The 13,177-nt window shown below is 42.8% G+C and overlaps 1 long non-coding RNA gene across 1 annotated transcript; it reads left to right on the top strand.

The window, feature by feature from the left end:
- The first annotated feature begins 5,045 nt into the window (after positions 1-5,045).
- On the top strand, positions 5,046-12,589 carry LOC147135021 (uncharacterized). Its single transcript, XR_015089959.1, has 3 exons — positions 5,046-5,169; positions 6,005-6,090; positions 6,348-12,589. It is a non-coding gene; the product is annotated as an uncharacterized LOC147135021 (long non-coding RNA).
- The last annotated feature ends 588 nt before the right edge of the window (positions 12,590-13,177 follow it).

The following is a 13,177-nucleotide window of genomic DNA, read 5'->3' as shown; positions in this document are numbered from 1 at the left end:
AATGATTCAACTGGATGAAAACCAGTTTTTCTAAAATCTTACTTAAAAACGGTAAGTTGGATACGGGTCTGTAATTATTAAAAACGCTCGGGTCAGAACCGCTCTTCTTCAGAAGGGGCTTCACCACCGCCGTTTTAAAGGCAGTGGGGAAGACGCCTGTCTGAAGAGAGCAATTGACTATATTTAAAATTTGTTCTTCAAAAAATCCATAAAATCAGAAGTCTCCAATAACATAGAAACGTTTTTCAATATAGAAATTTTTAAAAAGTTGAGAAATCTGAGTACCCGTTTGCTTGGTAACGAAAGGCACACTCAGCATTTGCTTGAGAGCCACTAGCAACAAAAACCTATCTTTCAAGATTCAGAGGAATTTAAGCAACAGACAGATTACAACCACCAGACTACACTGCCAGAAAACTATCATGCAGAGACCAGAGATTGTTACTGTACCCTATATTGCCGGTCCTCCGTCCACGACCTGGGCACCTTTCCGTCATCGTCCCTCCGTCCTTATTCATAAAAATAATTATCCCCGTCCATCCTCGTCTTTTAAAGCACTTCCGTATTCAAATTTCAACGCCTGGTCTTTCCAAAACCTCCCACTCCGGTCCCCCATGCCCTTCCTCACAAACCTTTGATATTTGTTTTCTTCATTTATTTAGACTCGTCTTAGCATAGGATTTCTTTATTGTGTTTCTATTTCTCTTTCTGAAAATTGTAGTGTGTTTCGTTTAGATTTCAATAGCTGTAGAAAATAAATCATTGTGCTATACAGAAATCTAGTGTGAATTGTGTGTGTTTGAGTCAAAGTTTCAATCACTGATCTGGTAAATCGGACTTACTGTTTTTTAATGTAGCACCTTCATATATTGAGACTGAATTACGAGGACTTTTTGGTCCGTTTTGTCCAAAGAAACAACCCAAAACGGACGTGGTGCCCCCTACCGGTGATCGAAAGTTAGTGCAGGCATTAACCCAATCGCCGCCCATTTATTACATTAATATTTAATACTAATCATACCCTACACTAGTCTTGTGTATTTGAGACTTATTGCTGTACCGAACCCGTACCAAACCGTGACCCCCCATACGGAGGTACGTACCGAACCGTGATCTTTGTGAACCGTTACACCCCTACTATCCACCTATTTCCTACGTGCCATACATACCTTATCTCGGATTACACACGCAAGATAGGCTGGGCATGTTTATGTCAGTCATCAGTTTTGTAATCCATGATATTACATGGGTTGAACGACTAAAGAGCAGACTATGCCTGTGAGTACAATGTTACTGCAGAGAACACACATGAAAAAGAAAAAAAACAGGACTTTTTCTCTTTAAAGGAACCCAACACAACACATCCGTTGGTACTTGACCCGGTTAGGGATGATTACAGGGATGGACGAAAACCCATTTCCGTCCTTGCCTAGTCCGTCCTTTAAAAAAAAAAAAACCTTCTCGTCCTCCATCCCCAAATTGGTGTCAGTCTAGGACGGATGGACGGAGCATCTCTGGCAGAGACACTGTCATGCAGAAAAATCTACATCCCCACAGGTGAAATGATTCTGCAATCACTTTAAGGCCAAAACAGTAGTATAGCTGCACTGAGTCTTGTTGGATGTACAGCTTCTGATAAGTGGCACATATGTATATGGTTTAAGTGAGTCCATGCACCATATACATGAAATCTACAGAGATTGGCCATCATTCCAGCCCAGGGACAGAACGAGCCGGACAGACATCCATTTTGGGGGCGGAGGACGAGAGGTTTTTAAAAAGGACGGACTAAGCAAGGACAGAAGTGGGTTTTTGTATGTCCCTGTAATCGTCCCTAACGGGTAAAGTACCAACGGACACCAATTCACTGACCACTGACAGAAACACGCCCAGCCTGTTTAGCATGTGCAATCCGACAATACACAATTTCAGACCGAATGTGAAATATCACGAAGCGCGGCTTGTCTTGTGCGCATTCACCATGTTTGTCTGTGGGAGGTCGTGACTTTACTTTGTTTCAAGCGGACAAGAGGAGGAGCACTTGTCCTCCGTCAAAAAACATTTGCTTATCCCCAGTAAGTCTGGTGACCAACGGCGGTTGTGTTGGCAGCTAAATATTGGTTCACATTTAAGCAGTTGTAAACAAATCAATCGACTCACAAAATACTCCCAGATAACCCAATTTGTTACACTATTTCTGTCATATATCTATTTGCATTTGTTTGCCACCCCCTGGCTTTTGTTATAACGAACATTACCGCAACTTTTGCAAGGATCGTCCTTCGGTCGTCTACGTGCCGACTGAAGACGTCACGGCAGTTTTCGTGGCTTTCAGAATCAGATTGTGGTGAAAGGTTATTCGGAGTAAAACACGCTTTATTAAGAATTACTTCATGTTAGAAATTCCACGTTGTTTTAGTATTCGTAATTGTTGGCATTTGAGAATAAATTCATTGAGTTTCGATGTAGTTCTGAGATGTCCAACACTGTGAGCAGGCATTGAATGCTCCTCAAGCGCTCAGTGTTGATAGCGAGAAACGTGGTTTCTTTTCATTTTCCTCCTTCGACACAGCTAGCTAGTAGTTTGTTTGTACCAGCAAACTCAGTAGTTGCAGATTTCCCGTGTTTCATCACGTTTGTTGTTGTGTGTAAATGTTAAAAGGTGAGTGTAATAGTTTAGGTTCGTGTCAGATAACTGCTGTACATAATAACCTTGATATGTTCTCGTGAGTGATGTCACGTTGATGAATACAGTATTGTATGTATTGTTTGGTTGTTTAATTTCTTAACACAGTGAATTGTAATGTTTAGGCATATTGTTAACTAATGGATATGCATTGGATGATGTTGCTAGGTTATTCTTTGTCTGTGTTGTTGCAAACCACAATAAATAGACGTGCCAAGTGGAGTACGGGCCTGTGTTCTCTGAAAGGAGCACCCACATCCATACTTTGCCACTCTAAAATAGAGTCAGCTGGAGACATCATACCAATCATATGATCCACTCCGTTTTACTTCACATTATGTACAGTTCATACAATCTTGCCGCCCAAGTCAACCAGAAAATTGTTTCCAGTTTGGCAGGAGAAACGCAAATGTTCCACTGATCTTGTTTCACAAGACGGACAGCGGCTTCTTCTCGGGTCATAAGCGGAAGTGACGTACGAGCTGCCTCACAAAAGTAGCAGTAATGTACTTTATTTTATATTTCATTTAGTAACTTGGAACATAAAAACACAACAGCCAGGGGGGTGACACACATAGAGGCAAAGAAATTGATTACATAAAGCGTGACATCATCAGCAGACGCGAAGGACCCGATCCAATCCGGACATTTTAAAAAATTTCAATGAACATTCTATCAGTCCAGCCCTCGGCTTGTCGCAAATTTTTTTATTTGGCCCTCCGTCAATTTGACATTGACACCCCTGGTTTAAGGCTTCTTTTTTTCCCGACAATGATCTTCTTATTCGAGCGAAGAGAAAACTCTCTTACCTTGCTGACAGTTTCGGCATTCACTGCCGCCTTCCTCGGAGCTGTCACTGCTTCCTTGTGACATGTCTAAAAACTGCTGACCGGGTCGGAGAAACCTTCAAAATAAGTCTCCCCGACCCGATCAAGGCTGCACTCCGATCAGTTTGGAGGTTCACAAGGGTTAAACCTTATCTCAACTGACTTAGTGTTCATGAGTACAATTGTGTTTTCTGCTTAAAGTAAGGGGTTTTCCGGCATATAATTTAGGCTCGCCTCTGTCTCCAAGATAGCTTTAAAAACGTTATTATTTGATAACTGGTAATTTTTACCTGCAATTGCGGTATTACAAAGTGCTGACATTGCAAATGAGTGACAAGCCAAAATGATGTTTCAATTTACCTTGATCCCTTGAAGTGAAGGAAAGCAGTGACGTGTTGCTCTACAGAGAATTTTGGTGGCAATTGGTTGTAGTTTTCTGACATCAAGTGACGCTAAGAATTTTTTTATGGAGAGGAAAACCCTTAACGCCCAGAAAATCCAAAATATTGGGGCAATTATTTTGATATTTTCAGAGATTTATGTGGGCATGGGTGGAGATGCGCACATGAATTTTGGTGGCAATTGGTTATAGTTTTCTAACATTGAGCAACATTAAGCTTTTTCTCTATATTGAACGTCTATGGGAATAAAAAAAAGCTGAATGCTCATAAAATCCAAAATACTGTGGCAGCTGTTTTTCGATATTTTCCGAGGTTGAAGTGAGCATAAGTAGCGATGTCCATGTGGATTTTGATAACCGTTGGTCGTAGTTTTCTGACATAAAGCCAAGTTAAGTTTTTTACATTAAGCTGACGTAAATGACTCTGCACACTTTGATGCTGGCAGGCTGACAACCGAAAGAAAAGGTGAATGACAGACGACGGAAGGGTACCCACGTTGCAGATGGATGACGAATACGGACGCTCAATTTTTAGTAAAATACCCAGTTCCGCAAAACAGTGGTAGGTTAATTTTGTAATTGTTGTTTTTATGTAACATTTATGAAGTAAAACAAGTTAGTGGGAAAAAATGGAATTACAGGATAACTGTATTTTCAATAGGCCTACATAAAGGCCTACATAAAATGCTCCAAAATGTTATTGTATTCATAAAAACTGAGTTACTACGACGAAAATTCCTTTTTAAGTCAGGTTATTCTTTTGGAATGACTGATTGTAACGGAAACAATTTTTTTCTTTTTATTAAGCTGTACTGATAGGTTTTACAGTGCCGTGAAACTAAATTACCAGCACTCTATTTTGGTAGACTGGCGCCTGTGAGCTCGGTGTAAAAATGGTCGTAATTTCATTTTCGTGCACTGTAAAAACAAAAATTCAAATTAATAGAACACTATTAGTGAACCTAACTCAAAATTCATTAACTTGTTATGAACACTAATCTTAAATTAGAACTTTTGGGTTGGGGAACATGCTTAACTTAACGTAACGTAACTTACGTAACCGAGTCCAGTCAAATTCGATAGAGTAAGTTATTGTCCCAGGGTCCTTTGCGGGTTCTTCCAGACATGCGCAGACCTGCACCATTTCGTACGGACGTACGCACGCCTCTCTCAACACAATGGAAAATCCACGGTGGAATTTAATGGAACCTGTGTAAACTAGAAGCGGACCCTTTCGTCTGAACCAGTGTTACTTGGTAAGTAAACTATTTTATGAACCGCCAAAGTGTTGTTGTTGTGGTTTCACGTTAGTGCGTGTCACCGCCAAGGGCTTAATTGTCATGAATACATGATGTACTCAGCAATAATGGCGCCGGACTCCACAAAAGTCACTTCGTCGCATACACTGTATGGACAGGCACACAAAAGCTACCGTTAATGTTTTATCATTGTGAAAATAATTGCTAAATTCCAATTAACCGTTGGAGTATTCATTTAACTTGACAGCTTGGCTTCTCCGAACTAAGACTGCTCAATGCTTGTCCATCCCTTTAACCGCCAAAAGTCGCACTATTTTGCGACGAGTACGTCGCTGAATTAAACGCTGTTTTAATTGTAAATATTTTTGCTTTTCCCATATTAGAGCAGCGTCGGTTACTCTGGTTGGTTTTGTGTAGGAGATGGGACAGATTGAATCTGACGCTTAAACTTGTCGGCTATTAACAAGCACCTTACATTGTCTGAGCGCACTGATTTCCAGTGTTTCTTGCACAGTAGGGTGAATTGTGGAGCCTCGTCACAAATCAACCAAATGTGCCCACAAGATCTTAGAAAGCGATCAATCCGTCCATCTCCATTTTTTTTTCAAGAATATGTTCTATGCAGACCCACTAGTTGAAACAAGGCATTCTGATTAATGTTGTGTTTGGGGAAGGTTCATTACCATAGGCCTGTTTCACGTATTTTGCATATCCCTCAAGTGCTGGGACCTAATACAGTAAGTCAAGAAATACAGGACACAACGCATATTCTCCTAAATTCGCAAAATGCTACAAAGTTCTTGACTGGTATCTGTTCTCTTTGTAATTTCAGTCGCCTGATATGACAGCACTTCAGACAGTTGTCCTCAAAGGTCTGCCAGTTCTCCTCACTCCACTGAAGTTTACAATACTTGCCTCGTAAGTAAAAGAAACATTGATATCAGTTTATTGACAAATCATGTTTATGTATTTCATATTTCATTTAAATTATAATTATTTTCCCCAACACAGTGAAAAAAATCCCCTTGGATGAATTAAAAAAGACATTGTCAACCAAGAGTACTGTATATAAAATCTTTAAAATGAGGTCAACTTTAAAATCTTAGCAATTTCCCTCCCTTCCTCCTCCAAAAGAAGACCACATTCAATAACTAGACCTGTGTGTTTTTTTGCAGGACACAGCGAAAGAAGAAGCACTTGCCTCAGTCACATTTGGGGTTCTGAATGTAATTGAAGATGCTCAGCAGCAGGATCCAAATGGAGTGCACCTCCAGCCCAGCATGGTCATGTCGTGTCTCGTCTGTTGCAGTCTGTTGCAGTGCGATGTGGTCCAATTAAAGACAGCGAAATTTCACTCTCAAGTGTCTTCATCCAACCCCTTGTGCTACATATGGGGGCTCGTCCAGGATGGATTTAGCCTTCTGAGTGTGTTTTCCACAAAAAAAGTTATCGTATAACTCCACAGCTGACGGTCACGCGCATTAACGAGGGAGGCGGAGTGCCACAACACACAGAGCGAGCAAGATTAGCCTCGAGGAATAAGCCGAGCAGCTAGCACAGCAGCCCTGGACTCTGAGGCTGGAGGAGCTCAAAGAGGTGTGTGTGCGTGCTAAAGATGAGTATGGAAGTGCAGCGACCAGGCGGGCAGTCATAAAAGCAATAATGGAATCTACAGACAAAGTAATTGAAATGGAAGAAGATGATGTGGCAAAACAACATTTGGTCAGTTTACTAACTTTAAGCACAACTGGTCCTATTAAAATAAATGCTACAGAAACAGAACATCTTCAAGGAAACATACAAACACCTGTGAGTGAAAGAAAGAGACAGGGTGACAAAGGAAGCATTCCTTTTCTACAGCATGAGCCCTCCATGCACCCAAGCTTCAGTCTGCCCATAGGCAGATTACAAGAAGTCACAATAAGGAAAGAATTTAAAATAAGTGGACAAATTGGGGAAAAAGGACAGAAAGATAAGATGTCATTCACAAACCTAATGCACCAAATTGAGAGAGGGTTAATGAAAGGACACAGTGAAGATGAAGTTGTGGAAGCTGTAGTAAAAGTCACCAGCCCAGGATTAAGTTTACGGGACATGCTTGAAGTCAAAAGTGACCTCACTCTCTCACAGTTAAAGACTATATTAAAGGGGCACTTCAAAGAGGATGGTTCCATGGACTTGTATCACAAGCTGGTGAATGTCACTCAGGACAGCCACGAATCTCCCCAAAACTTTCTATTCAGAGCCATAGAACTCAAAGAGAGACTGCTCCTTGCTGCTAAAGAATCAGGCTCAGATGACCAAAACAGTCCAGTTGTGATTTAACTGAAGTTTTTGAGGTCAGTCAGCACAGGGCTTATTAGGGATCACATCAAATTCCAGCTTAAGCCTTATTTAGATGATGTTGCGGTCACAAATGAGACTCTCATTGATAAGCTGAATGAAGCTGCTAGTGTAGAGTCAGAACGCCAATCCAAACAGCGCAAAAATGCTGCAAATAGAACTCCAAAAGTTCACGAGCTACAGGCAGGAGCGCAAATGGGCTCAACAGAGAGTAACTCTATTTCCGAAATGAAAGTGGGTGTACAAGACCAAATGGACACTGATAAACCAAAGACTCGAAAAACTCCAGCATCGTCGCACTCAAGAGACCCCGAGTTGCATGAAACGGTGACACTACTCCGAGAGGAGTTGGCTGACATTAAGAAAAGTCTGCACGGCCGCCAGCAGCGTGCTACTCCCAGCCTAAAATGGATCCAACGGCGAGCATGAGCAGCTTGTGAAGAGAGTGACCAGAGTGATCAATGTGAACATTGTTTTAAGTGCGGATCAACAGGACACTTCTCAAGAGGGTGCAGAGGAGCTCGGAGAGCTGGTAACAGGCTAGAGACGATAAATGTCAAACCCCACAAGGTGGCGCCAACACACTTTACATCAAGAGACTATTCTGAAAAAGACAGTAAGGTGCAGGAGCTGCTTCTAGAAAGAATAAGACAACTTGAAGCTCAGATACAAAACAAAAACAGTGCACACCAAGGGGTGAGTTCCACTTCCACCAATCTGATGACATCACGTCGCCAAGCCACAAGTCGCCAAGCCACACGTCGCCAAGCCACACGTCGCCAAGCCACACGTCGCCAAGCCATACGTCGCCAAGCCAAGCTTCATGCTCTCTTCAGCAAGAAATGTCTAGTTGACTGCTGTTTTGAGGGAGTGCCTACAAAAGCATTATGGGACACTGGTTAACAGGTAACCATAATTAATGAAAGCTGGCGTCGTACTTACCTCCCACATATTGCCACACGCCGCCTGGATGAGCTTCTGGATGAAGATGAAACACTGGTTGGTAAGGCAGAAAACCAAACAGTTATCCCCTTCTCTGGTTGGGTAGAATTCAAATTCAATCTTAATACCTCGAACCAAGGCCCATATGAACTCATACCCCAGTGTTGATCTCAGATGAGCCAGGTGTTGCTGAGCCACCCATAACAGGCTTTAATGTGATTCTAGTTAGTCGAAAATGGGATGGAGCAATATCCAGACTTTACCTCAGCATCAGTACAAGAAGCATTTGCACTTGCCTGCTCAAAAACTGAAATATTCATACAGTTGGCAAAGAAGAATGACAAAGACATGAGGGAGGGAGTAGTGAGAGTGGGGCAACCAAGAGTAACTATTCCCCCGGGTCAAACTCAGATGGTGAAGTGCAATGTACGCAGAAACACCAGTGCAGAGGGACAAGATGCCTTGTTTGAACCTGTAGATAGTTCAAGGTGGCCAGACGGACTAGCTTTAAAATGAGGCAGTAATAACCGTACATAAGGGAGGTCGGTCAAAAGTTTCTGTGCCAGTTACAAATGAAAGTAGTAGCAGTATTACTCTCACAGCACATACTGTATTAGGCCAGCTCCAGCAGGTTAAAGCAGTCTACCCAGCAAGTGTGCAACCGCTGCAGACAGAACAGGGAGATCCTGGTTACTCGTCCAGTGCTGAAAACAAAAATGACAGTGTAATTCACGACACCGATACAGACGCACAAGGACAACGGCATCAAACAGAACTGTGGGACCCACTTGTGAATCTTGAACATCTGACACCGGAGCAGCAGGACAAGGTACGGACAGTGATAAGAGAGGAGTTTCAAGCCTTTTCTAAGGGAGATCAAGACCTTGGATGCATCCCATCACTAAAAGTAAATATTCGTCTGAAAGACACTACCCCTGTTACACGAACGTATACCTCAGTACCAAAACCACTCCACAGGGAGGTGAAGGAATACCTAGAGGATCTACTAAATAGAGGATGGATCCAAAAGTCACGTTCTCCTTATTCCTCACCACTTGTATGTGTTCACAAAAAGGATGTGACGCTGCGCCTGTGCATCGATTATAGAGCGCTAAACCTCAAGTCCATAGCAGATAGACACCCCATTCCCCGTGTGCAGGATATCCTGAACAGCTTATGCGGAAGTGCATGGTTCTGTGTTTTAGACCAGAGGAAGACCTACTACCAAGGGTTCTTGGAGGAGGAAAGCAGACCACTCACCGCCTTCATAACACCGTGGGGCCTTTATGAGTGGGTGAGGATCCCTTTTGGCCTCTCCACAGCTCCTGCAGAGTTCCAGAGAAGCATGGAAGAGTGTCTTGCGGGTTTGAGGGATGAAACGTGCCAGCCCTATTTGGATGATAACCTAGTACACAGCACAACATTTGATCACCTACAGGACATGAAAGAGGTGCTGCGTCGTTACCAGCAGCATGGTGTCAAATTAACTCTGAGAAAATGTGAGGTTTTTTAGAACAAAGTAAAGTTCCTAGGAAAGATTGTGTCCAAAGATGGATATAGTATGGATCCAACAGAGCTAGCACCGGTACAAGTTTTGAAAGACCAAAAGCCAACAGATGTGGGTGAGCTGAGAAAGATCTTAGGGTTCATATCATACTATTGGCCCTACATCCAAAACCTCTCTAGAATCGCTAAGCCGCTGTACAATTTGTCAGCTAAAGATACAGCCAAAACTCTAAAACCCAAAGTTGAAACTAAACGAAGCGCAAGAAAACAAAAATAGAACCTTTTAAGTAGGCCTGGGCAGTGTTTTATAAATGGACAAAAATTACTGTTCATCCCACAAGCCAACTAGAGCACCTTTAACTAACATTGTGACCACCTACCTGTTCGAGCTGGTTTCCATAGACTTTCTACACTTAGAGCCAAGTAAGGGGGGCTATGAGTATGTGCTAGTAGTCATGGACCATTTTACAAGATTTGCCCAGGCATATGCATGCACCAACAAGTCAGCAAAAACTGCATCAAACAAACTGTTTGGGGATTATGTGCTCAGGTTTGGGTTCTCTACTAAGCTGCACCACGATCAGGGCAGAGAATTCGAAAATAAGTTGTTTTTTAAACTCCAAGAGTATTGCGGCATTCAAGGTTCCCATACGACTCCATACCACCCTGCCGGGAATCGCCAAGTCAAAAGGTTTAATCACATTACGCTCCATGCTAAGAAACCTGCCTGAGAAAGCCAAAGCTGACTGGAAAAGTTCACTTGACAAAGTGGTGCATGCGTATAATTGTACGCGAAATGAAGCAACTGAGTTTTCTCCTCATTATCTACTCTTTGGTGGGAGCCCCAGGCTGCCCATTGACATTATGTTTAGCCTGACCCCTGGTGGCGACGAGGAAGAAAGCACATCCCACAGCGAAAATGCATACAAGTGGCGCAAACACATGTTGGAAGCATACAATATCACCTCAAAAAGTGACAGTAAAGGGCAGGCCAGATCAAAAACATACTATGACAGAAAAGCATATGGTGCAGAGTTTCAACCAGGAAGCAGGGTGCTTGTGCGCAACTTCTCTGAGCGTGGTGGCCCAGGTAAACTCAGGTCGTACTGGGAGGAAAAAGTTCATGTTGTTGAAAAGAAACCTGACATTCCTGTTTATGTGATCAAGCCTGAGAGAGGTCCAGGAAAGACCCGTGTCATTCATTGCAACTTGTTGCTGCCTTGCGACTACCTGCCCATTGCTGAAGATGTTCTGCCAACATGTGTAAAATCTGCAAGGACTAAAGAGAAAAGTGCAAGCCAAGATGAGAATAGTAACTCTGAGACAGAAGATTCTGATAGTGAAGCAGAGTGGCATGCAATCATCTCAAAACCGACCCGGAGTCAGTTGAGGCAGACGCAGAAGAGTTCCAGCCACAACCAACCCCTAGACATCACGACAGGAGCATCAATAAGGAATTTCAAAGAGATGACTCCGAGGACGCTCCAGATGGTCTGCTGAGTGCTGATGACGGTGTGAGGTCCGAGTTAGAGGGTCCGAGTTGGAGGATCCAGCTCAAGATGAGGTTCCAGCCAGTCCTGCCACACACCAGAGCCCTACAACATCATCTGATGAAGCAGACGAGGATGCTGGGCGCCAGCCAGCCACCTTTCGACAGTATCCTTTCAGACACATAATGCCACCTAAAACACTTACATACAACACTTTAGGTCAGCCTTCTTTTACACACACTGTGGTCTGATACTGTTGTTAGTTCATTATTTCGACCTTGAGTTCGGTAAGATGTTCAACCATAAGCACTTACTTACAGATGACACATTGACCACATTGACATGAAGACACACCACAGCCTGAACATAGATTGCGAGCATGTCACAGTATCAAGGTAACAGCCTTATGAGCTTGTACACAGAGTCATGGCCTGGTGTTTAAGAATCTTCTTTCAGTGGAGGTACTTTGCCTGTGAAGCAGAGCATGTCGTTAGATACCACCGCGCAGTGGTGTCTTCCAGTGAACGTGGTGGAAAAGGGAGATAACACCATGTGCACAACAGTCGATGGACTTGTGGTGCCTCATTTATTTGGACTGACTTCCACTCTGGCGATGTGGCTCTGAAGTTAAAGACTTATATGATGGACTGTGTGGAATGTCGGGACGCCATGAATTTTTGCAGGGGAGAATGTGGGATGAACAGTAATTTTTGCCCATTTATAAAACACCGCCCAGGCCTACTTAAAAGGTTCTATTTTTATTTTTGTAATATTACATGTTGCCTAATTTGTGTTGGACATGCATAAAACGTTCTGTAACGTAAGGAGTTTTAGTCAGGAGATACTTGGGAACCAGTGCAGGCGGGTGAAGGCAGTGCAGGGGTCCTCACAGATCCTAGTCAGAGAATGCCTTCAGTGGAACTGGCGTAGTCATGTCGTGTCTTGTCTGTTGCAGGTGAGCGATAATTAATTACTAAAGGGCTTCATGTAGATTTATTTTCGTGCTTTTTGGTCATCCTTTGTTGTTTATGCTAGTCAGAGAATGCCTTCAGTGGAACTGGCGTGGTCATGTCGTGTCTCGTCTGTTGCAGTCTGTTGCAGTGCGATGTGGTCCAATTAAAGACAGCGAAATTTCACTCTCTCAAATGTCTTCGTCCAACCCCTCGTGCTACAGATTGCTAAATAAATACAATGTTAATTCAGTAGGAAAACTCAGAATAAATAAGTTTGTGATACTAATTAATTTAAGTTAAATTGAGTACTGCAAACTAAAAATGTATTAGTTCATTTAACCTAATTTATTTAAGTCCTGCTCACTCACAACGAATAAATTGGTGTAATCTAATTTATCTAAGTTCAAGTGAATTACTTTTTTGAGGCAACGGCTTTGCGTATTGTTTTGGAGTGAAGTCAACGTATTATATTTTACAGTGTGCCAGCGCAAGTCTAATCTGGCAGCTTTGGGGTCGTGTTGCATCCATTTGGGTGTTTTGGCGCACAGAGTTGCCTCGCCCCCAAGTCATCTGTCAATTTGGTAACAGAAAATCTGCTCTCAGCGTAAAATTGGGCGCATCGTCATTTGCAATGGACTAATTCAGTGGCTGGGGAAAGTCTCCTTCCATCCCACAACAGTGCACAAAGGCAGAAATGCCCCGTTATGCTCAATTATTTTAAATTCTCCACCCATGCGTATAGTTGGACTGCGCTTTTTGATAGACTTTCGC

The sequence above is a fragment of the Filicampus tigris genome, chromosome 16 (genome assembly GCF_054856515.1).
Source record: "Filicampus tigris isolate MCC_2025a chromosome 16, RoL_Ftig_1.0, whole genome shotgun sequence".
NCBI lineage: Eukaryota > Metazoa > Chordata > Actinopteri > Syngnathiformes > Syngnathidae > Filicampus > Filicampus tigris.
This window is presented reverse-complemented; position numbering and strand designations above follow the sequence as displayed.